The following is a 24,015-nucleotide window of genomic DNA, read 5'->3' as shown; positions in this document are numbered from 1 at the left end:
AGGCAAAGCCCTTAAAAATCTTGGTGAATTATATGCGATCATACAGTGATTGCGGAATATTAAATTAAACTTAGATAAATCCGCATTGAAGGAGGCAGCACCCAATCCTGAATTTATTTCCCATTTTCTATAACAGCATCACTGCGCTCCTCTCTTTGCAATGACAATGTGCCAAATCTAGGCATTTTGAAAACATTTTCCATATGCTTTAACTGGAGACTGATAGACAAAGAAGAAAAGGAGATGGTCTTTTTTCTCTTGAGGTATATTTCCTTTAACTTTTCTTCCAACCTTTTCTGATCTTCATCATTTTTAAACATAAGTTTGAAAATCATTAGGACCTTTTTTTTCTTTTACGTTGGGTTTGTGGTTTGGGTTTGGTTTGGGGTTTTTTTTTTCTTTTTTTTTTTTTTTTTCTTCCTTATCGCGTAATCAATTCCTGAACTGTGGAGTTTCAGTTACGCTTTAATGCAGGACTATAGAACTATCATTTCTATACCTTGGCGGACAACATTTTGGGGAGAAAGCATTGATTCATTTAGTTTTCGCTTGCTGCTTTTTGTAATTAAAGATGGTTTTAATTATACGTTTTTGTAAGTCAGATCAGATGTGCTGCTTGCTTGCTGGAAGGTTTTTTTCTTTTAACGGTGCTTCTAATTTATGTGTAGTTTTTACGGATAACACAGAGGTGGTGGCTTTTATTTAGCTGTAAAATCCACACGTTTTCTTTGAAAACTTGGCTCCTTGGGCGAAAATAACTTTTCCTGGTTGCTTTATAATCGCTGTTTGTCGCAGAGGTAGTTTAGCATATTGTCTACACAACAAAGATTCCTGTTTTATTGGCAGTGTGGATTGTTGGATTTAGGTATAAATATTTCATAACTTTCCTCTTTCTGCAGTAAGATCGGCAGTTTTATTGGCTTTTTCTCCCTTTTTTTCTGTCTTTCTACCAGAACCGTTTTATTTCTGAAGTCCCTTTTTGTCCTTTTCCAGGATAGAATGTAAAATTTTTCCCTTGGATATATCACTGCTGGAAATATGCTCTTGGGCTTTCTGGAGGGGATGGGGGGGAGCGGTGGTAAGCGGTCGTTTTCCTTGATTTGCATAAGAGCTAGTGAAGTGTCTGTGAAGTTGGTGAATTGCTATTGTTTGGGGCTAGTCCTGACTGTTTTTGTTTATAAACACTGGGGTGGTTGCCGGGAGGGGAGGGAGGTCAGAGCACTGTCAAAGCGCTGACCTCTGAAAGCCCAGAGGGCGCCTGGCTCCTTCACCCTCTCCTTTCTGTCTCTCCCTCTCCCTTTTTCTTTCCCTTCCCATCCAAGGCCAGGAGCTCAGGTTCAGGGCATTTAATCCCCGCGATCTGCCCAAGAAAGGAGCTGAAAAAGGGCTGTTAAGGCTCCGGAGGAAACGCCGGCAGCAGACTTAGACCTGGAAGGCTTTTATTTATAGTAACGTCCGGGTGCGCGGTTTTGTGCGGCTCCAGCCAAAATAACAACAACAACAACAAAAGCCAATCGGGAACGGCACTATTTAGCTCAAAATCTCAGCGAGATGTCTATACTGCTCGGCTGTGATTTTCCTCTTAGGTCACTGCTCGTTAGACGCACTTTCAGTAGGTGAATGCCAAATTTGGGGCAGTGAGGGCAGAATTGCAAACGCAATATGCTACTGTTGTTTTATTTCTTTTTCGAACAAAACTTTCCAGGAATCAAATCGGAGATTTTTATTTTCTTTCCCTAGCCCCCACCCCCCTCCACTCCCACCCCCCGCAGCCCTGTTTAGCGTGTACTGGAATGTGTTTGATGGGGGGGCGGGGGGGTGGTGTGTGTGTGTGTGTTGTAAATTATCAATGGATTTCTATACGTGATACCTGCAAAGAAAGAAATAATTAATAATAGTCAAACGCTTTGGGTTCAGAATCAATTTCATCTCGGGGAAAAAAAAAAAAAAAGGAAAAAAAAAGTACAAGAGATTGCTATCAGGTTTAAGTATGTTTTGAAAAGAAGTTGCTGAGTTAAACAAAAATGTTAGTTAACACACTGCCTTTGTCAAATAGCCCCCGGGAGGAGAAGAGACAACAAAAAGGAGAGGAGGTGGGGGCTGGGGATCTGAAAGTGTCTGTAGCTCAGATAAAGGGTCTGTAACACTGAAATCTTGTAATACCTCGTTTCAAACTGAGCTCATCTATAGACTTAGGGAACGCAGTAAAAAGACACGGATCCCCCTTCCCTTGGGTTGGGGTCTGGGGAGAGAGGAGAAGGTGGGGGAAGGGGACGGTGATTAGGGAATTATGTCGGTTTATTAAAAAGGGGAGCGGCTGTGGCTGTAATTATGCAGATCCTTGTGCCCCTGTGTGTCCGCAGAGCAGATTTAGGGAGTGAAATGAGCTTGGAGAGGTGGTGTAACAGAGCCCGGTTTAGGCTGGGATTTCTTTGTCTATTAGAGAATGGTCAGTCTCGGGCTCTGGTCCCCACCAGATCGGTCTCGCCCAGGCCAATAAGTTTTCCTTGGGGCTGAGGCTGGAGGTGGTGGAGGACAGAGAAGGCTGAGGGGTTTGTTCGGGTGGTGTGTTTGTGGGTTTTTTTCCTTTCCCTGTCTTTGAAATGTAACGTCACTATCAAAGGCTTTCTGTGGTTTCAACAGGAGGCTCGAAAAAAATCCCAAAATGTGTAACAGTGCCTGCAGGAGAAGTTCGGAGGAGGTGGGCGGGGGGGTCCACCGAGACCAGAGGAGAGGAGCTGAGAGGTTAGGCGAGAGCCTTCGGGGGCGATCAGCTGAGCGGGAGAGGGAGGAGAGAGGGGAGCGGGAGCCGGGCCGGGCCGGGCCGGGCCGGGCCGCGCCGCCGGGGAGCTTGCCCGCCGCCCGCCGGCTCGTACCGCAGCCGCACCGCAGCCGCAGCCGCGCCGGCCGGCCCCGGGTCCTCCTCGCCTGCCTCCCCCAGCCCGCGCCGCGCTCCGCTCTTATCACATCCCACAAACCTGCTGCTGCTGCCTCCCGGAATTAACCTTCTTCGATTTTTCCTAGCTACGTGGCGATCCCCGGGTTTCTTCTAAACTGTTAACATCCCGTAGTGCCTTTTTTCCCCCTACACGCAGACCCCCTCCCCGATAGCTACTATTTTGAGGGAGAGAGAAAGAGAGAGAAAGAGAGAGGCGATAAAAACGTTAGGAAGGACAGTAAACAGTGGCAGAAGAAACCCTGAAAAAATGTGGACTCTCCTCTCGCAGTTCCTGCCTCTATCCCCCCCCCCCCCCCCCCGCCCCTTTGTTCCTTTAGCTGTAACTCAAGAACACCATAAACCTATATCCCCCTCCAAGAAGAAAGGGAAAAAATCTACAGCCAAAAAAGAATGACTTGACTGTTCTGACGATTGGTGTTTTGACATTAATGACACTAATGATATTGATGTTTCACCAGGAAAAAAGCACCAGGAATAAAGGCGGGGGGGTGGGGGTGGGGGGGAAGAGGGGGGACACGACTGACTTGAAATTGTCTTCGTTTCCTAATTCTTCTATGACATTAAGCATACGTGTTTCTTCACTTGAATTTGAAATAGATGTATTGTTCTGAGGTGTTTCTCCATCACATTGTATTTAATTGTCTTCAGTCTTAGGAAATGTGTTACCATCCTTCAGGCGTGCACTTGAATGGACAATGCATCCTTCTGAGACTCCCGTTTCGTCCACAATTTAAGCCTAAAAGCCCTCTTTCCATCATACCCCTCAATCTGATAACTGTAAGCTGGTTTCAGAGATTTCATTTTCACTCTTTGTTTGCATTTCTTTTTCCACCTGGTAAACAACGATGCAGAATATCACTAGTTTCCTTATTACCTTCATTCACAGGGTGCAGTGCCTGTGGAAATCTGCATACATTGCTCACTTTTTTTATTTTTTCATTGATCAGTTGGTGTAATACTTAGGTGAGGTTTGAAAAAGGAATAAAGTTGCTCTCACGAACCCTCAAGTGCCCCTGACTTCTCCTTAAGTTCGAGTCTTGGAGATTTTCCTGAAGTTTGAAGTAAGGTTCCTCTGGACTGGGGTAAGGTTCCTTTCCCGCTTTATTGGCAGGCTCCGATTTTTGGAATAGCTGTACTTTCAGGTTGGCAATTTTTTTATTTACCTTTTTTCCCCCCTCTCTCCTTCCCAAAGACCTTTTCTTCCCTCTCCCCCCACCCCCCCACCCCACCCCCCCCCAAAAAAAAAACCAACACCAAACCAACCAACCAACCAAACAAAAAACCCCAAAAACAAACCCCAAACTATCAGGACCTTCACTCTGGCCTTAAACATCTGCTTTTAGACACTGTTCCTGACACTGGCCTGTGCTTCCTTAAGGGCAACCTTAATTCATCATCAGGTGGGGATTTTCCTATTAGCGTTAGTTCCAGTATTTGCAAAATGTTCTGCTGGAGTAGGTGGTTTAAGGCCCAGAGAGGTGTGTATTTCTACCATCCAGGTTTTTGCTAGTTTGTTGTTGTTGTGTGCGTGCACTTTTAATGGAAGGTTGTGATAAAACCTTCCTGCTGTTTTTTGGTGTTTAAGGCCTAAGACAAGGTTTTGATGTGTATCGCAGGAATCATGAACTTCAAAGGCATGCCAGCTCTAAGGTTATGGTTCACCTGCACGGAGTCCTTGGTACTGTAAATATCTCTTGCATGTAACTGTGACTTAGTGACCGTTTCTGGTATACCCATTTCTGGAATAGCATTATCAAAAATCTGCACGTGTTCCTGCGGTGTATTCGGATGCTCTTTGAATAGTCATGTTTTTATCTTCAGTAGGGGGTATTTTAAAGTATGTCTATTCCGAGTTTTAGTTAATTATCTTTTAATGAAAGTGTCAGTCATATTCACATCTGCAGTATTAGGTTAAGATAATTAGATTTTCAAATGAGAAGCAATCTTCTTAAACCCCACACAGGAAAGTATTTGTAGAAGATTCCCATTTATAATGACATCTGTACATTCTACCCTAGTTTTCATCATAATAATCCACCCCTCCCTGCCTCCCCCCCCCCCCCCCCCCAAGAATGAAAGGTGTCTGGTAAAATATAGTAGATAAAATATTAATAAAGTATCAATACTCATAAGGAAAGGGGAAGACAATGCATGTATATGCATGAAACCTGTCTTGTATGCAAAGAGTCTCTTTCCCTGGGCTGATATTTACTTGATTTTGATAAGGCTGTTTACAGTTGATATTGTATATTCTGGAAGGCTTTGCTTTTTACTTTGTTGCTATCTCCAAGCAATTACATGGCGGCCACCAAATAAAGCGTGTTATGTTTGGTGTAACTGTGTGTATGTGGAGTGTATGTGCATATGTGTAAATATGATGTAGGAAGTGAGTGCACGCATGTGTGCATGTGTATGTGTGTAAATAAATCCATCTTTATCTCTGCATGGGCAATTATTCCCTATCTTAGATATATTATCTTTCCTTTCAGAGGTGTCATACATTCATTACCCCAGTGCAAACATATATTTTTCATTAAACCCCCTTAAAAGGGAGAAAAGGGAAGAGAAAGACAGACTGACAGACAGAAATTTCCCCCTGATGGAATAATTAATGTAGACCCGTTTCTTTTAAGTTCCTGAACAGTTAAAAAAGCAAGTCTGTCTTCACACACACCCCCTTTTTTTGTTTTTTAATTTTCCCTAGCCATCTACTTTGTGTGCCTGTGCGTGTGTGTCTGTGTTACTAATGAAGTTTGCAGACTTGTGTTTGTATCCATGAGCTCCTTTCTGCTGCCCCTTCTTCTCTGGGCTGGCTCTGTGGCTCCCGCAGCCCCGGCGAGCCCCCGGCAGCCGCGGCAGCTCCGGCTTCCCCGGCTCCGGGGCTGCGCGTCATTTGCAGCCCGGAGAATGTTGATCACCTCACTAATTACACCTCTCCCTCTCCTCTTCCCTCTCCTCTCCCTCTCCCTCTCTCTCCCTCTCTCGCTCTCTCTCCTCTCTCTCCCTCTCCTCTCTCTCTCTCTCATTCCCAGAGTGCATATCGGGAATAGACACACAAAGACATGCGCACTCAACTTAATCAGCCATTTTTTTAAACAGGGCTAAAACGATAATAATTAGCAGAATAAAGACATATCGGATTTTCATTTCCTTTCCTCCTTTTCCCAACCCCTTCACAACCAAACAGCGAGACCGCGGTCGGCACATGCTTTAACAACTCCCGGACCCCAAAGGACCGCTCCATGCCCCCCACTTCTTGCTCAATCATTTTTATTTTCACCCAATAAAGTTGGAGGATTATTTTTTTTTTATTATTTTTTTAATGAACCTTCTCTCGTTTACTTGGATGTGATCAGCTGTTAAGTAAATAAAGCAAAACAAAAAAAAGAGGCGAAGATCCAGTAGGAACTGCGAGGGGAAATGGAAAGTAAGTTTTTTCTTTAACTTTTATTGAGTAGTTTGTGTTAAATTTAGGTCGAGTATCGATTATCTTTCCAGGCTGATCTTGCACAATCTTTGATATTTCGCTCTCGCTCTCCCTCTCTCTCTCCCTCTCTCTGTGCCTCTTTCTCTCTCTCTCACATACACACACACACTCACATCCCCAGATCCCGTGTACCTCTCCCCTCTCTGTCTCCCCCCTTTTTCTGCCTGTTTCCCCATTTTTAGGTACAGTATTTACTCTGGTTTGGGAAGGAGGGGCTGCTTTTTCTCTCTCCCTTCTTTCTTTCTCTCTCTCCCTTTCTCTTTCATTCCGGCGATTACATTTTGTGTATATATTTTTTTTGTTTTGCTTTGGGGCTGTAGGTTTGGGGTTTTTTTCTCTTTCGGGCTGTAACTTTCAGATTAAGTGGAGGACCCTGTTCAGTTTGCAGAAGAGGTTCGGGGGGTGCCCCCCACTTTTTATTTCGCTTTTTTTTGTAGGGAGTTCGGGGAGTGGGGGAATACTGTCAGTTTAGGAAAGACGTTACGGCTGTCAGAAGTCATCGCTTGCCAGCCCCTTCAGAGCTCGCACTCTTGTTTCGCAGCTCGGTGCCCCCCAAAACTTTGAGGTGCTTTTTGAAGGCGCATTCCGCTCTCCCACCCTCCTTCCCTCTCCTCCCCATCTCCACCCCCCTCGGCCTCCCAAACTTTCGCTTTCGGGGGGGGGGGGGGGGGGCGGAAGCCAGCAGGGCGATGGGGACCCTGACTGCGTGCGTGTGTACAGGAGAAGGTGTGGGGTGCTTTTCCCCTCTCCCCCCCCCCCCCCCTTTTTTTTTTTTTTATTGTGCAGGTAGGTTTCTCAGGAGCAGAGGCAGGGGAGGCTGTGCGGGTGTGTGTGCGTGTTTGTGTGTGTGTGTGCGCGCAGGGGATCGCGCTGCTGGCTGCCGTCTCTGGCAGCAGGAGGAAGAGGAGCCCGTTAGGAGCGTGCCCTGCCTCTGTCAGTTTCGCCGCGCGGCGCGGGGAGGCGGCCCGGCACGGCACGGCACGGCGCGGCACAGCCCAGCCCGGCGCCGGGCGGCACAGCCCGGCGCGGCGCGGGGAGGCGGCACGGCACAGCCCGGCGCGGCGCGGCGCGGCCCCGCCAGCGGGGATACGCGGCTGCAGCTGCCTGTGGGCGGCTGCCGGCCGGGCGCCGGCGGAGCCCCCAGCATCCTCACCGTGCCGTGCCGTGCCGTGCCGTGCCGTAGCGGGCAGCGTAGGAGGCTGCTTTCAGCGCAGCCTTTCTGAGGTTTTTCAAGGGGGGCGGGGGAGTTGTTTTGCGGGACAGACGTCTATTATGTTTTTTTTAAACCGAGGACTAAGGTGTTTAAAGAAAAAAACCCACAAAAAAACCCAACCAAAACAAGCAAAAAAACCACAACAAAAAACCAAAAACAAAACAAAAAAAGCTCATAAACAGCGAGAAGGCAGTTTGGTTCCTGCTCTAACTGCCCGTGCCAGAATCAAGTGCATCCCTTCCCATCACGGCGGCTAATGGCAGACGCGTCCCTGCTTCCCCCTCTTGCCTTACATGAAATTTCCTGCAAAAATGCTAATAAACTTTCACCCCATCCGATGGCAACTTACGGCGGTTCCCCTTCACTCCTCCCCTCCTGCATCTTCTCGCCCCCCCTCCCCCCCCCCCCCCCCCCCCCCCCCCCTCCTTGTGACTCCCCAGTAGAGGCAGCAGAAAATGCACGGGTTGGTATTTCTTTTGTTACCTGCGAGCCGGGCGGCCGGGGGTCTCTCATCGGCTGCTTAGGGCACTGGGTCCAACCGAGAGAGGAGCCACATCAGTCGGGTTCAGCCTGTTTCACCTCAGCGCCGTCCCGAGGAGGCTTTAGCCACCATACAATAACACACCCTCCTCCTCCTCTTCCTCCTTAGGTACCAAGGCAGAGATCGCAAACATAAAACCCCCCTCCCCACCAAAAAAAAAAAAAAAAAAAAAAAAAAAAAAACCACAAACCAACCAAAAGACAACTTGCCAGGCTGAAGATGGTGGATTTACATTAAGCCAGACACAGGCAGGTTCACTCAGGAAGTCTGACCATCCCGTTTTCTGACAGTTGCATTTCCTCGGCTCCATTCCGTCCTCCTTTTTTTTTTTTTTTTTTTTAATTTTCTTTTTATTAGCCTCGTTCCGTTTTTAATCAAGGATTATGTAGTTGGCAGGAGGAGAGCAAGAAAGAGAGTGGAAAGAAAGGGCTTGGGTGCTTTTGGGGTGGTTGCTCTGAGGGTGTTTTCTTTGATGGTGTATTTTTTTTTTTCCAATTGTGTTTCCCCTGGATTTGCAGTGGCTCGATCCTTAGGAGCGGTGGTGGAGTGTTTAAAAAGATCATATGTAGCATTATATTTTTAGTTTGGTGGTGGATGGATGGAAGAGGTAGTGAGAAGCCTTTGCAGCCCTGCCTGTTGTTGGTTAGATTGAGGCAGAGACTTGGCTGCGATTGGGACGCGACTGTGACATGGGCATCGATCGCTTCCATTGAGAGCAATGCAAAAACACAGACTGGGTATGTAACACTCTCAGTGCCATCAACACTTGTTTTACTTTATATTTACTGGCAAAACTGACAGAACGATCCGGAGTGTTTTTCTTTGAAATAAGGAGTACAAACATTTGGATGGGAAGGTGCACAAAGATTATGGAAATAAACGGGGGGTTGAAGGTTTGGGTGTGTGTGTGTGGGAAGAGCCTTAATCATCATTGCTCCACTTCCTATTCAACTGACTGTATTTAAGGAGTTTCTCTCTTTTCTCGACTGGGGGATCCTACTAAACTGGTTGAAATGAAAAAAAAAAAAAAAAAACAACGAAAAAAACCCAATCAACCTTGAGGGAATATCTGCTAGTTTTCAGCGTTTGCGGTTTCAGCCGGTAGGAAGGCACACAAAATAAAAGATGGCTAGCCAGCTGTTTTAACCTCTTGCACCTGGCTCCAGAGCTGGGGCTCACCAGGATTATTCAGTTATTCGTGCTATCTGTGCTTGAATATTTATAGTGTATGATCTAGAGATCCTCACAGTGCATTGTAGCATCTCTTTATCCTTTAGTCGTGGTCTTTTTGGACTTTGTCAACATAAACATGTATTCAATAGTTTTCATTTTTATGATAATGAACATAGAGGGTCAATGAAATATAGAGGGAAAAGTCGTAAATCTGCAAAAGTGAAACCTACCCAAGGAACAAAGAAAGGTCAGGTAAACCATCTGTGTAAGTCACAGTAATAGTACCTGCTGTTTGGTTTATGCAGTGATACTGCTTTATTATTCTATAAAATGAAACTTATCCGCTAGATCAAGTTAAAACTAAAGGAAAGCTGTGGAGATGATAAATGGCATTGCATGCATCTTTCAGAACAGGGAGACAGTTGTGTTCCTCGATTTTTGAATAGTTTAGGTTTATTTGTGAAGATGGTGCACCAGCAGATAACACATAAAGGGGGCCGAGAAAAATCACTGTTTAATATTGCAGAATTTACTGCTTCCATTCTGACCATAAGCCTAAATTTACACAATGAAATTTGATTATCTCTAATAACAATATTAGATCCTGCACTGGATGGATGAGAATTGAGGTGGTTTTGTTGATTGCAAGGGTTTAATGTTGCATTTCAGAATCTGATGTGGTTTAGCCTCCCTTCCATTAACTGGAAAACCCCTGAGGTTTTACAATTATTTCTTAAAGATAATACATTTAAGATTGCATTGATAGGCTGAAGAAAAGTCATAAAGGCAAGAAGGGAAGCCCTTAATAACTCTTGAGATTCAGACATGTTCAGCAGTTAGATTGGCTCTGACTTCACCAAGGGTCGACAATGTGTCATTTCCATGAAGCCAAATTGCCCTCTGCCTATATGATATTAATGTGCAAATCAATATTTCAGGGATTAAATTTCCCTTCTTCATTTTTTATGGTTTCTACCTCAATAAGTCTCAAGTCTATTAGAAGAGGCTGGATGATTTAAAATCTTTCACTGCAGAATGGCTTGTCGTAGCCTTGTTTCACAGACCGTTTTTGGATTTTCGTTATAAAAGACTAAAGGCATTCCAAAGAAGTTGATAGTCAGTATAGGGACATGCTCACTGTTGTAAAGCCCTTGTTCGATTAAGAGCTAAAAAAGGTATTGAAAATATAATATATATGTTTATATAACATATATACATTCTACTGCTTTAAAAATATTGTGTTAATCACCTATTGATTTATTTCAAAATCAATTGAAGCTCCTTTCTTATTAGTGATTTGTTCAGCATTCTTCAGCCTTGTTGTTAATTTTCTTAAACAGCATGCATGAATTAATCTGCTGGTAGAATGTGTTTCGGGTTTTCTCTGAACTGTATTTAAAACCAGGCATTTTTACCTATTTAAGCTAAGTGGTGTGAACAGTTCAGTATTGTGGGGAGAGCCAGGGCACTGTTTTCTGTACTTTGGATTCAGCATTGTTTTAATGAAGCTAAGGGGTGTTTTGTAAATATTTTATGATATCTGCTCAGATGCTTATCACCAATGTTTATTAAGAGTTTCCATTGAATATTCAGGATCAGTTAAAAATTAAAATGGAGCTATCTGATCTGGAAGGAAACAATACATGACAGAAAATTTAGGTCAAAATACGAGGTTGTGACTTTATCACATAATCTTGGGAAGGCCCTACTGTCTATCATTTAGTGTTGTTTTATAGTCTTAGACCATCTGGACCAAGTTCCGCACAGCTGCATGAATTTCATATGTGATAGAACATTTTTTCCATTCAGTGTGAAATGTTCCTTCCTAAAAACGTACACCAGACTCGCTTAATTTAGTCTGCTAAAAGAAATGCACATGAAAAAGGACAAAAGGCTCTTTAATCTCTGCAAGCTGTTTGTTTTTCTTCAAGATTCCTGTCTGTTTGGGTTTGAAAAGTCATGTTTATTGAGCAGATGATTCTGAGGTGTGACATTAAAATAATATATGATTTTTGTGCTAGTTTCTGCTCTCCTAGTTAATTTGCAGAACTACTTTTTATGCCTGTCAAAACACACAGTTAATCTATTCTTATTTACAATTAATCTCAATAAAATTAATCTTAACTATGCCTTAGTCAGTAGCTTAAAATATCTAATTATATTCAATTAACTGCTGTCATAGTAATTAACACTGCTTAATTGCCTCTGCATATATTTATGTAAAGCTCATTAGTTACTGCTTGCTCTTTTTTTCCTTTTCTCTTTCTCATTTTTGTGGCTCTGAGAGCACTGTTGTAAAACCCAGTCTAGCTTTTGACAATTTGGGTCTTGAAGAACCTGTGACAACGGCAATACATGTGTTTGTAACCTGTTATGTGGGTAAATATTTGTATTTTTATATGCAAAAGGAGTACCAGAGCTGAGACTCTAAAGGACTTCTAATCCAGCTCTCCGCCCCCCCCCCCCCCCCCCCCCCCCCCCCGGGGGCTTTCTCCTACCCCAACACACACAAAAATGTTTTCTAGCCTTGTTGTTCGAAATATGAGAAGCCAGGTTAAGCTTTGAGTTTATAAATGAAGAGCTTTTCTGCATCTGCCTTGGGGCTGTACCCAGAAGGCAGAGCTTTGCTGCTCCAAATTCATTCAAAGGGTTAAAGACTTGGCCAAGGTTCAAACTGAGAAGCGCCCAGGGAAAGTGCATGTGAATATGTACAAGTTTCATGTAATTAGTGCTTAATTATATTAACATATGCAAATTGTCAACTTAGGAGCTTGTTGAGCTGGCAAAGATCAGCCAGGCACAATTGCTGTATTGTTCTGAAACAATAATGGATTTCAAGTTGGATTGTGAAAACACATAACTAGCTATCTAATTTAACTCATACCATGGTGAAATTTCATTAGTCTCCATGGAGACTGGTTTAATTGTGCTGACTAATGTTCTGGGCTGCAGAATGTCCTAAAAAGAAAGCGTTGTTTGCCTAATCCACCTTACAATGACACTTGTTTGTACATGTTTCCCTTGTGTGAGAATTTGCATATGCAAATAAATAGTTTCTCTGCCCCATTTGTCATGGCTGTTCATTACCCATGAAGAGGACATTGTTACTAGGCTGTTACTGAGTCTCCCAAGACAGGATAGTGTCAACCAGTCCAGCCACATTCTTTCATAATTTGTTTCTGATTAATAGACCAGAGTGAGGCTCATTCTATTCAGGCCTCTGCAAAGGGAAGGTCAGTTCTGTCACTGAAAAGAGTTTCCGCAGCAACTGAAGTTTTTTCTCTCCCTCCCCCTCCCCCCTCTTGCTTTGGCTAAAATAATCATATTTTAAATAATGTATTCTTGCTCTAAGGAATACCTCCACTAATAATCTCTAGTTTCCTAAAGCAAAAGATAGGAAAATAAAGGAGATTCTGGTGTTGGAATATTAATCCTGTTTTTGACAGAAAGGTAAACTGATATAATTGCTTTTCAGTCGAAGGAATGGGGGTTTATACAAGTGTGAAAGCATCGGAAAAGGATTAGCATTTTTTTGCATAATGAAAAGCTCTGTTGAATAGGGCACTGAATGGTTGACTGAATGACTGAGATGAAAGGAAGATGAAAATGCAGGCTCCTCTTTCTTTATGCCTATGTTCAGCTCTCCCTAAAGTTATGTTTGTCCAAGACCTGAGAAAACAAGCAGAAGCTCAGATTTTAGCAACTTGCTAAGATGCCCCGAGTTTCCATCATCATGTGAAGCGATACGTACGAGAGTAGTGCAGCGAAAGGATGAGAAACACAGGTTTGTATGGAGGGGAGCTCCAGGAACATGACAGGCAAACCAAATATTGACTATTGGGTATCGAGGATTCCCAGCACTTTGCTTGAGGGAAAGACAGAGGGAGGAGGGGGGACAGCAGGGAGGGAAGGAGTTATTTTAAAAGTTGCCAATGGAAATTATGCATCAATGCATAATAAAGTTTAGTATTCAAGGAAGCAGGGTTTAGTCAATATCTGTTTTAATTATTAAACTATTTCTCTTTTGGAAAAAGTTATGAATTCTGACTCAGTGCTGTTTCAGTGGCACAGGAGCCTTTCTGGAGAAAAAATTACTCTCTTCGTTCGGCTTTGAAAATATAGAAAGCTTACCGAAATAGAAATTGATACCTGTGCATAAGGAGCGGGGTTTTTGGCGTGACTGCATCAGCGTACTCAGGTTGTTTAAAACATTTGGATTCCAGTAGATTCAAGGGCCCTGGTCTCCTCCTGCAGTCAGTGCTAGACCCCCGCTGGCTTCAACCGGAGCAGGATCAGGCCCCCAGACAGGGCTGCAACTGGTTAGCTGTTGACAATGTGATCAGTGCTTCTAATTATGTTCTCTCAACAGTAATTAGGGCAGTTAAAATACCATAAGTGTTGAGCCACTTTTGAAAGTGGGAAGTGGTTCTTTTGTATGTATGTAAATCAAATGCAGTGTGAATAATTATTTGTACGTATGCATATTAAATAGGCGCTTTTTTTTTTTTTCCAGGTCAGCCTAATTACCAATTTAGAGCTACTGTGGAAAACTGTTGGTAGCTGGACTAAATATTAACTTGTTTGGGGGATTATTTTTTTTTTTTTTTTTTTTTTAGTTTGCAGAACATTTATTTGTAAATGCTTGTTAGTTCAGTGTTGGGCTTGATCCGATAATATTTAAACAGCTAGAGATGCCCCTAAGAAATTAGGGTTATTTATGGATAAATAAAGTAAAACCGTAAATGCAGAAAGTGCTTGGTAAGAATAAAGGCACAAAAATTGTATCTTTCAAGATGAAGCTAAAGACCTTCTCTGGGATTTGAGAATGTTTTATTGCTAACTTTATGAAATGCCTTAAAACTTCTTTTAAAGGAACATGCTTAGAGGATATTCTTTCATTCTGGGAACAGCTTATTAGAGTATTTCCATAAGAAAAATGTGTTAATTTAAAAAATAAATTCATTTATATTTTAAAATATTGTTAACCAAGCACCATGTGTTGTCTCTGGCAAAGTTCCAGCCACTGTAGAACTGGATAACACATGGGTTAATAATAACTTCTGTGATGTCTGCATTCTTACTGAATGGGCAGAAACCCAACACACTGAGATACTGGGATTCAAGATTTTAGAGTGAGATGTAACACAGAATGTGTTCATGTGAACAGATGCACAGATAGAAGAAACTAAAAGACATGTATGGGTTGTTTTACCTAGTAGGTAAACCAAACCTAGCAGGTTCCGTTTGGTTGTTGTTGAGATTTGTTGTTGTTTTTGAAAGGGGTATTAAAAACATTTGTTGATAGTGGAGTTCAGTAGACTTGTAGAGATAAACTTGTTTTACATAAATAAGGGCAGCAGGTTTAGCCTTTAATACGTATTACACTATTTCTTTTTTAATAGTCACTCTATAGCATGTTTTTATCGGTATTTTCATTATTACTGCAGCTCTCACTGAGTTCCAAACTAAGCCAGAAAAGTTTGCACCAGACTGAAATATGGCAGTCTAATGGAGGAATGACTTTTTCTGCTTTAAACAAAATATTCTGAGGAACAGTTTAACTAAGTTATATGATCAAAATAGAAGTTTTCTAGATTAAGGCACTCTTTTATATGTTCACATTACTCAGCATCAGGTTTCAATGGGGAAAAAAAAAAGAGATTTAGAAGGTAATTTGTCCATATTATATTTTATTTGATTTTGGTACTTTTGAGAACAATTTTCAAGATGCCCAGGAACTGAGATCTCTTTACAGACAAATCTAGCAGACTTTCAGCACTCACAGGGATCTGATAGGCTGTACCAGCTTCTAAGGTGTTATAGTCCTTCAGGTCAATAGTTCACAAACCAAAGGCTGCATGTACATGATAGACCATGGTGACTCTGAAAACAAATGTTTACCATATAGGCTGCAGCAGTGTCTGCAGAACAAGTGATACGCATACTAGATGTACATCTAGAACTATTTAAATATAGATAAACACTCTGCTTCTGAAACAAAGAAATCCTTACGAAAGACCTGTGTTGATGTAAGCCCAGGACACATAAACCAAAAAGAATGGGATTCTTCCCATTCATCCCAAATTAAATTAACAATAACTCCTCTGAATTCAGAGGAGTAATATGGCTGTAAAATTGGCAAAAGGTGCAGTTTTGATACTAGCAGAGAAAGAATCAGGCCTTTAGTGACCATTTGACAATAATCCCATAAAACCAGATTGAAAAGGTTTCATCTCCTCTTCTGCCATTTCCATTTGTAAGGATTATATGCTTAGTGCAGAAGGCACCGGAGGGTCTGTAAGAAAGAGGTGTTCCAGAGAAGGTCAGTTCGGTGCCTTTCACCAGGTAATAGCAGAGCTGAGGGCCTGGGAGTGGCAGTGGTTGAAGGCTCGCTCCTCCTTGTTTTGACACCAAGGCTGCCTTATAAATTCACCTAATCTGAGATGACAAGGCAGCTGTCACTGGTAGTGCTCCAGTGTTTGGGGCAGTGATGGAAACCTGGAGTAATACCAGTTATTTCCATACCTTTTCCAGAAGACGGTAGTGTAACAGACAAGAATAATCTCTTTTTGAAGAATAACAAAACCACAACTTGCCCCTTTGCCTTCACCTGGGGAAGGGAAAGAACCTTTCTTCCTTCTCCTCCATTGGGGAGGATCATTTGATTTTTGGTATTCAGAGGGCCAGAGCTTCTGCAAGAAGAGGTGGTGGTGGTGAAGTCCTTGGATTTGCCAAGTGTTATATGATGGTTTCAAATGCAGGTGTTTTTTCTGTGTGAGAAACCATGGCTGTGCCTCTTCAAATGAGAGTTTCTCCTTGTTTAGTGCCTTCCCCACTTCAGAAATGAAGGTTCTGAGTGAAAAGTAACTGCTTAAACAGAAAACTTATTCCTGCAGGTTTCAACCTGGTCTTTTTATATTTTTTTTGTACTGAAGTACCGTTACTGATTTTGTTTACAGTGCTGAGGGTTTAAATTAAAGAAAATGTAACATTTCCAAAATAAATTATTTAGCTATATGGCAAATGTCATCTCTCAGTCCCTCAGTTCCTCTGAGTTTTATGAACTGCTCGCCAAAAAAAATTACTGTCTTTGCTATCGTGGTGCAGCCATCTCTGGGTTGGGAAGGGTCACCCCATGCACAAACAACCACGAGCCTCTCTGCTGCAGCACAGCAGTGTGCTTCGGGACTTCTTCCAGCAGGAGCAACTGATTGCTGTAGGGAGGCAAAATGTGATTTCTCACTGAGTCGTCCTCCAGTGAGCTCCAGTGAAAAGCATCACTTGAGTTTTAAGTCCCAACTGGTCTGGCCTGTGGATTTCTCTCTCCTTTGATGGGTGTTTTCCCCAGCTGTGCTGCAGCTTCTAATTATGGCTGAGGGCCTCTTCCGAAGTCCAATGCCACCTCATCGATTTTCCTGGGTTTGGATCAGGCCCTTGCAAAGAAGAGTATCATGTACTGAGACACCCGCCGCAGCTCAAGCAGCGGCAGGTCAGCCCTGCCAGGCAGCGGCCAGCCGGCCCCGGCCCTGCAGCCAGAGCCGCCTGCTGAAGTCACAGGGCAGGGCGGTGTGGTCACAACTTTTTTTTTTCCCGAGTGAGTGGAAAGGCAGCAAGAAACAATGGCGTAAGAAAATGTTAGTCTTTAAACATAGCAGGAGCTGGGAGCCTGACACTAACTCAGCCACTAGAGTCAATTCAGCCATCTGGAGATTGTGACATGTGCAAAAAGGGGGGTTGGGGGGAGACCTTAAAAATGCAGGATTTAATTCCACGTTGAAAGGTATTCTCCATGAAGGCTGCTGCTTTAATGTTGAACAGCGCAGGTCTCTCAGTGGTTTTGTGTGTCAAAGACATTTGTACTGAAACACTTAGTGTCTTGCCACAACTGATGTTAGTGTTTCTGGACCAGAGCTGTTTGGCCCACCACTGAGTCTGCTGTTGATATCAGTTTGTTTTTCAATGTTATCACTATTTAAAAATAGATTTTGAGGCTGCTTGAATTTTTTTAAATACATACAACAGCAGTGATTTTTAAACATTACTGGTTTCAGTTGTAGCTGTACAGAAGGGTTGAATCTGCTCTCAGCATATTTTTAACATGATTTTAATAACTGGAGGCAAATATATTAGAAATCTTTTAGGTTCATTTAAAAATCTATGCAATTTAAACAAATGCTGAATTGTGTAATGGTTTGTCTGGGAATTACTTAGCTGCACAGCGTAATAATATTTTATTAGCTGTCATTTGTTTTCTAGGAAGAAAATGGTGATTTTTATGTTGTGTGTTCTGTGAAAACTTGGCACTGAAACAGGACAGTCCCTGAACATGAAATTCTAAAAAGGTGGGACAGTAGTTGCCCAAAAGGTGAAGACTTGAGAAAAATTGGGGTGGGTCATTTCTTTCCTGAAATGAGGCAGGGTACAGATTAGGAGCCATTAAGGTTTGCCAGGAGTTGCTGGTCATAGAAGCCTGTTTAAGTGCTCACTGTCAACAAGGAAATCATGGGCAGCACTTAAAGTGGCTCACCTCTGATTTATTCATAAACCTCACACGAGCACTTGGCTTTGTTCTTGCTCTGGTAAGGGGGAACTGATGCCAATAAGAACAGGAATAAAGAGCTTCTTGCATGGTCCAAAAGTGAATAGCACTTTATCTCAAAGCATGACCTCCATTCCCAAGATCTGTTGTGTTACAGTTGACTCTGCTAGATGTGTATTCTCAGATGAATTGCTAGAAGAGGTTACGACAAATATATACTTTGTAAACCCTGTAGATGTAACAAGAACCATGTAACTGGAACTTACGTTCTAACTTGACAGAAAGGTTGTGGTATTCATAGTGAACTGAGAGATTTCCGTTTCAGACAGTGCTTTAAGTTGGTGTTTTTAATGTGAGTCAGAAAACAGTATGTTTATGTGGCTGCGATTCAAGTGAAAATTTTATATTCTTTAAGGGATTAGTTTGAGAAACGTATTTTGATAAAAGCAGGCACACAGAAATGCAAAGTAGTTCAGAGACCAAAAAGAAAAAAAAGAAAAAAGCTTGACTCCGTTTTTAGGCATATTTGATTGCTGCTGCTTTATTTTTGTTTCTCTAAAAAAGGCAAAGTAGTGCTTGCAGTCCGTGATGGGGGAAGGGACCTTTCGAAGACGGTCAACTGCCATGTTTGCACTGGGGCAGAGGTTGAGTACAGTTACTTAAATCCCCAGAGAAACATTTAGTTAACGCTAGTCTCTTTCTGATCCTGTCTGAGTCTGGTTTTCTTTTCTACTTTTTAATGAAGTTTGTTTGTTGCTACATTTAGGTTATATTTTTAAACTGACTTGCATTTTCACAGCAGATTTGACCAAAGGAGTCATAATGGAAGACAGTGATGAGAGTTAATGATAAGTCTTTGATAAAGCAGTCCTCGTGTGCAATCTGATCACAGCCATCAGCTCATTTGTCATGGCTGAAGTGAAAATGTCAGGACCAATGAGTGTATCAGTGCTGAAGGGGGCGAAAGGGCTTTTGGAGACACTTTTGTGCTGGGAGTGGGCCATAGCTTAGATGCAGCTCTAGGGAAATACTGGGATTAGCCAACTCTGTGCACAAATCCCTAGCATAACAGAATTAGTTGGGAAAATGAGGTTTGTTAGAGAAAAAAAAATATCTGTAGAACTGCTCTAGGCTGCAGCCCAGGAGCTATGCAAAACAGTAAGGAATTTTATTAAAATAATTTTAGCAATGTGAATGTACACACATTCCAACAAAAATTACAATTGGTAGCCAACATTATAATAAACCTCATCTTAATGCATTTTGCATATGTACGTGGGTTTGCTTCTAGAAAAAAATAAGTGCATTTAAAATAAATACAGTCTTCACAGTCTTAAAAGCAGGTTTTCTGAGTTTGACACAGTGGAAATTAATACAACATATTTAAATATAAACTGATGCTGATGATCTTTTGACAGGGGTAAGTTCAAATAGAAGATAAGGGTAGTCTCCCTGCTGCAGACACTTCTTTACTCAGGAGGTATAATTCATGCAATAGGAACATATTGATTGCCAAACTGGGACTCTAGTGTGGCTGGCCTTTTCTCCCTCTGACTGGTCTGTACAAGATGCTTCTGAAGAATATCACAGTAGGCAGATGTAGGATAACCTGCTGTATATGCCTGTCTTGCCATGATTGCAAATGCAAATTGTTTAGACCTCTGAAGAGCAAGGTTTAATATCCCCTACAGATTTTCCTTTCTTTTTTTGTTCTCCCCCCGCCCCCCCGCCCTGCTCCCCCCCTTTATTACTCTATATATACATTTGGCAGCCACTTTCCCTTCTGTTTTTTAACGTGGGTAGATTCATGATCTCAATGGTATCCTGCAGCACTGAGTCCTACTGTCTAACCCCTTTGCCCTTTTCATCATCAGGTTTTAATTTGTCACAGCTTAGCTTTCTTGGAAACCTGCTACTTGTCTTTTGGTAAGCCTCATCTTGCTTCCTGTTACATACCTAGGAAGAGCAGGGTGCTTTTGCCACTACAGTCTGTAAAAATGCTGAAGAAATCTTGATTTCTTTGAGGTGAAGATCCTACTTGCCAGACCTATTTAGCTGCTGTGGCACTACGTAGGTGTTTAACCAGGTAATCCCATTACCTGCACAATGCCAGCCCAAGAGGAGTAAGCATGAGTGAGTTATTCCATCTCCAGTGCGTGGAGTGGTTAGTGAGGAATTGTCCAAATACTAGGCACGGGTAGATAATTGTCTGGCTGGCTACACCAGTTAATAATGGCTATTTACCTGTGGAAGGGATATTTACCTGTTTTGCTGCACTTCCCACATGCTTGATATTGCAGAATTGGGAGTATTTTAACTTCACAGATCCGTGCTGAGGGTGTTCAGCAGACTGCCAGCACTGGGCTGATGGCAGTTTTTCCTTTGTTTGGTGTTCCTGTTAGAGGTGCTGCTGCAAGTTTATCATCTTCCCTTTGGATTTAATGGAAGGTTGAGAAGAAAATTGTTTGGTATCGGCTCCATTGTATCGCTGATCTGGTAGCTGCCACCATTATGCAAGGCCTTCGAAACGGAGCAGAGCGTGGCGGAAGACAGCGCTGGCCCTCACTGTGCTCTGGGTTATTAGCGTGTCTGTGCTGCTACCATGTGTTGCACGGTGTTCACCCGTGGAGGAAAGCCCTTGCTTCCTTTTCCTTTCCCAAAACTTGGGCATAAGTTTGGGAGCAGGCAGAAGGAGCGCGTATGCTGATCGGAGGGGGTGGAGAGCAGGGTGTGTGTGGCAGAGCCTTAGGCTGTGGCTCAGATACCAGGTAATTGCCTCTGGTAAGCCTAGGCTTCCTTGCAGCCGGCTTGCAGCTAGCCTGTGAAACTACCTTTTGTGGTCACGGGCTTCAGGCCCGTGGTCCTTCTGGGCCTTCTCGTGCTATGAACATGGCCACAGGGACTAAAGATACCAGGTAACCTCGAGTCTGGCATAGAAACGTGTAATAAAGCTGCAGCCTCTAGCCTTTAAACCCCAAACACTTCTCTGTTTATGCGTGTCAGCGTGAGTGGCAGCAGCAAAGTGATTTATTTAATCTAACTAGTACTTATCTTTGTTAGGAGTCATCTGCAGATTTCTTCCATTTCATATACAGTGAATTGTCCTCTTTCGGATAATGTGCTTGTACAACCTTTTTTTGTTGTCGTTGTTTATTTGTTTAATTCTATTGATTTACTGTATTGAAGTGAAATATCTGATAACTGTTTCCTACATTTTGACTCTACATAGTCAAAGAAGCTGATGAGATTCTTCTCTCCCTTCCACAAGCCCTTTAGCTGTTTTAAATGTATAATTATCATTGCATGTCATTTGATAGCTGCACTAATTGCTGCCAACCATTGTCTGTTTGCACTTAATGCTGAAACCTGATCAACATCCTGCTTTGGTTGATGTTTGGTGGTAAACTTTAATTAACTCTTATTGTATTGAAGAGGAGCTCAGTCTCTGTGCTAACTAATCATTTACCTTCATTATGTCCTGACAGCTCCACTTGTTCCTGGTACTAATAGATACACCAGTCAGTAAATAAACCTGCAAACCTTCATGCCTTGAAGTTGTTCCACATTGATATTTTGTTGCTTAAAGTATAATGGTGTAAAGATAATGATTTCAGTGAGTTTTGTATCTCTGTTTTTCCAGACACCAATCTCAAATTGCCTTTTTCATGCCAGACAATATCATTTTAATAGTAACTGTAGATTTAAGATAACATTATTCCTTCAGCATGGTTCCTATATACATGCATCTTTTGAATCAATACAATTAAGCTTGTCTCCTGTTGGAATTCTTGTAATTATTTTTCCTGAAATACTTTTCCTGTAATGATATTGAAGTTAAAGTAATCAGGTTACTGGCAGATCATGTAAAATTCAACTCAAAATTGCTGGCTGCTTGATTTTAATTTGTCTGACATCAAGTTTGTTTGAAAAGGGATAATATGTGGTTAAACCAAGGAACTTATAATTATGGTTGACATTTGTTTGTTTATAATGAAATCTAATTAAAGTTCATACATTTTAAAACACAAAAGTTAATTACTGAATTGCTCACTTCACTTATGCACAGCAGTCAAATTAACTTGCAGAGCAAAAAAATGGCAAAACACTATGCATAATAAAAACAAAATGTCCAGATGATCTTGGCAATACAAAACAAATTTGCCATGATAATATTCTAGAAAAAACAAATGCTTTATTAATAACTAAACTGTTTAAAAAACATCCTGTATATTCACTAACCAGGCTGATTTTAATGCGGAGCAATATTTAAATGTTTTACATGATTTACAATGCCCACAGCTTTTTTATTTCTTCTCAGATACATAATTGGAAGAGTCTTGCACTCTTGTGAATATGCTCAGAAGCACAGTTCTTTATTTTTTGTTTTCATCAAGACCCTTTCTGAAGTCATCTGGAGTTGTAGTATCTCCCCGAGAACTGGAATGTTTGCTTGACTACCTGCCTTGTGATAACTTTTAGAAAGATAATTGCAGCATTTTTAGCATGCAAGCAACTTAGTATTAGGCAAACAAAAAAAGCAACGTTTATTTCACAGTTAGTTTTGAGACAACAAAGAGGTTAGGTGAATATTGTAGAGCCATCTTGACACCCTGGTCATTATTTGTTAGTTTTGCAACTCAGTCTTACCTTCAGAATGTGCTCACAGAGAACAAATCGAGACTAGCAAAATCCCAGTTTGTGGTAATTCACACTTTAAAAGATTATACTCCTCTATTTTACATCATTACAGTTTTTTTAGTATACTTACTTACGTTAATATTACATTTTTGTGAAATTAAATGTGAAGAAAAAACCTGCATTTCTGTATTTTTTTCTTAAAAGCTGTGAATGCAAATGATCTCTTTCATAGTGTTTGAGAACAGGTGACAGATCCAGGCAGTGTGATTTTTCATGAAGACAATTAGTATTAATCTTCTAGCTTCTTTCATTTAATTTAGTTCCATGTGAGTTTAGAACAACACCTAATGCAAACTAACTTTGGTCAGAGTTAAAGAGATTAAATGGTGAAAGCTTTACAGATTGGGAGTATTGACATATGAATAAACACAGTAAATATGATTTATTAATTCCTAAAATGATTGATGCAGTGAATTTATTTAAAGGAAAAAGGAATATGGATTCAATAGCTATGCTTTATATTTAACAGGATTATTAACTTGAACTTCCAAATTTAACAGGGATTTTGGGGGTGAGAAGGGAAAGTATGGGGGCTCTTCATTAATGGCATGCTTGTAAAATTGAGTGTAATTTACATAACCTTTCACAGTGTATGTTGTGTGTGTTATAATACAGGATCTGATTGATTTGTAGATTAATATTTATTTAGTAAAAGAAAATCAAAGGGATTAAGCAGTCATAATTTTAACTCTAATCCTACTTTGCATAGATGAGACAAAGGGAGGTGATTAATGCTCTAATGTTCACTGGGTCACTATCATTCAGATGCACCTTTCTCCAAAAAGAAAGAAAGGGGAAAAGTTGATGCCTCCTCCTAGTATTGGCAAACAAGAGTTTTCTGGCAATACTTTAACTGATTAGACCATTCTTCATCACTAATGAAGTAATCACTACAGAACCTCAGTGTCAGGTGGAGTAGTAGAAATATGTTATGAAAGCAAGAATTAGAAGGATAATTACAGTTCATGTTCTTGTCTCACACCAATGTGAGCTATTAATGTTCAGTTAGAACAAATATGTGCAAAGTAGGGTGAGTGGAAAAAAACAGAAGCCAAATTCGTTTGCAGAGGTAGCATAAAGAATTAGGCCTATCTTGCCTAATGATTACAACATTTTCCTAAAACAACAAACAAAAACAAAAGAAACACGTTGCACAGTAGCTTTGTCAAGCTGAGATTGCTGATCTTGCTTTTAAAAGGAGAACAGCTGCAGTGGTTTCATTAAAGCTATGGAAAGAAGACAGGAGAGTAATGCAACAGTTCTTCACCATTAGAATTAAATTAAAAATTCCAAAGCCTATAATAGTGTTATGGCCATTGTGTACACTTTCCCGTTGCTCCTCAGGATAGAAAACAAAGAGGCAAATCCTATCCTGACAGTGAAGGAGAGCTGATCAGCCTCAGGA

General features: G+C 41.6%; 1 protein-coding gene across 1 annotated transcript in view; it reads left to right on the top strand.

Moving 5' to 3' along the window:
• Positions 1 to 6,007: 6,007 nt before the first annotated feature.
• The window catches only part of ZFHX4 (zinc finger homeobox 4), a 149,506-nt gene continuing 131,498 nt past the window's right edge, over positions 6,008 to 24,015 (top strand). The window contains exon 1 of the mRNA XM_056332857.1: positions 6,008 to 6,386. The gene's annotated coding sequence lies outside the window, so the exon portion shown is untranslated. The remainder of the gene's footprint in view (positions 6,387 to 24,015) is intronic.

Source organism: Falco biarmicus, chromosome 3, assembly GCF_023638135.1.
Source record: "Falco biarmicus isolate bFalBia1 chromosome 3, bFalBia1.pri, whole genome shotgun sequence".
NCBI classification, from domain to species: Eukaryota; Metazoa; Chordata; class Aves; order Falconiformes; family Falconidae; genus Falco; species Falco biarmicus.
Note: the sequence above shows the minus strand (reverse complement) of the source record. Positions and strands in the feature narration are given on the sequence as shown.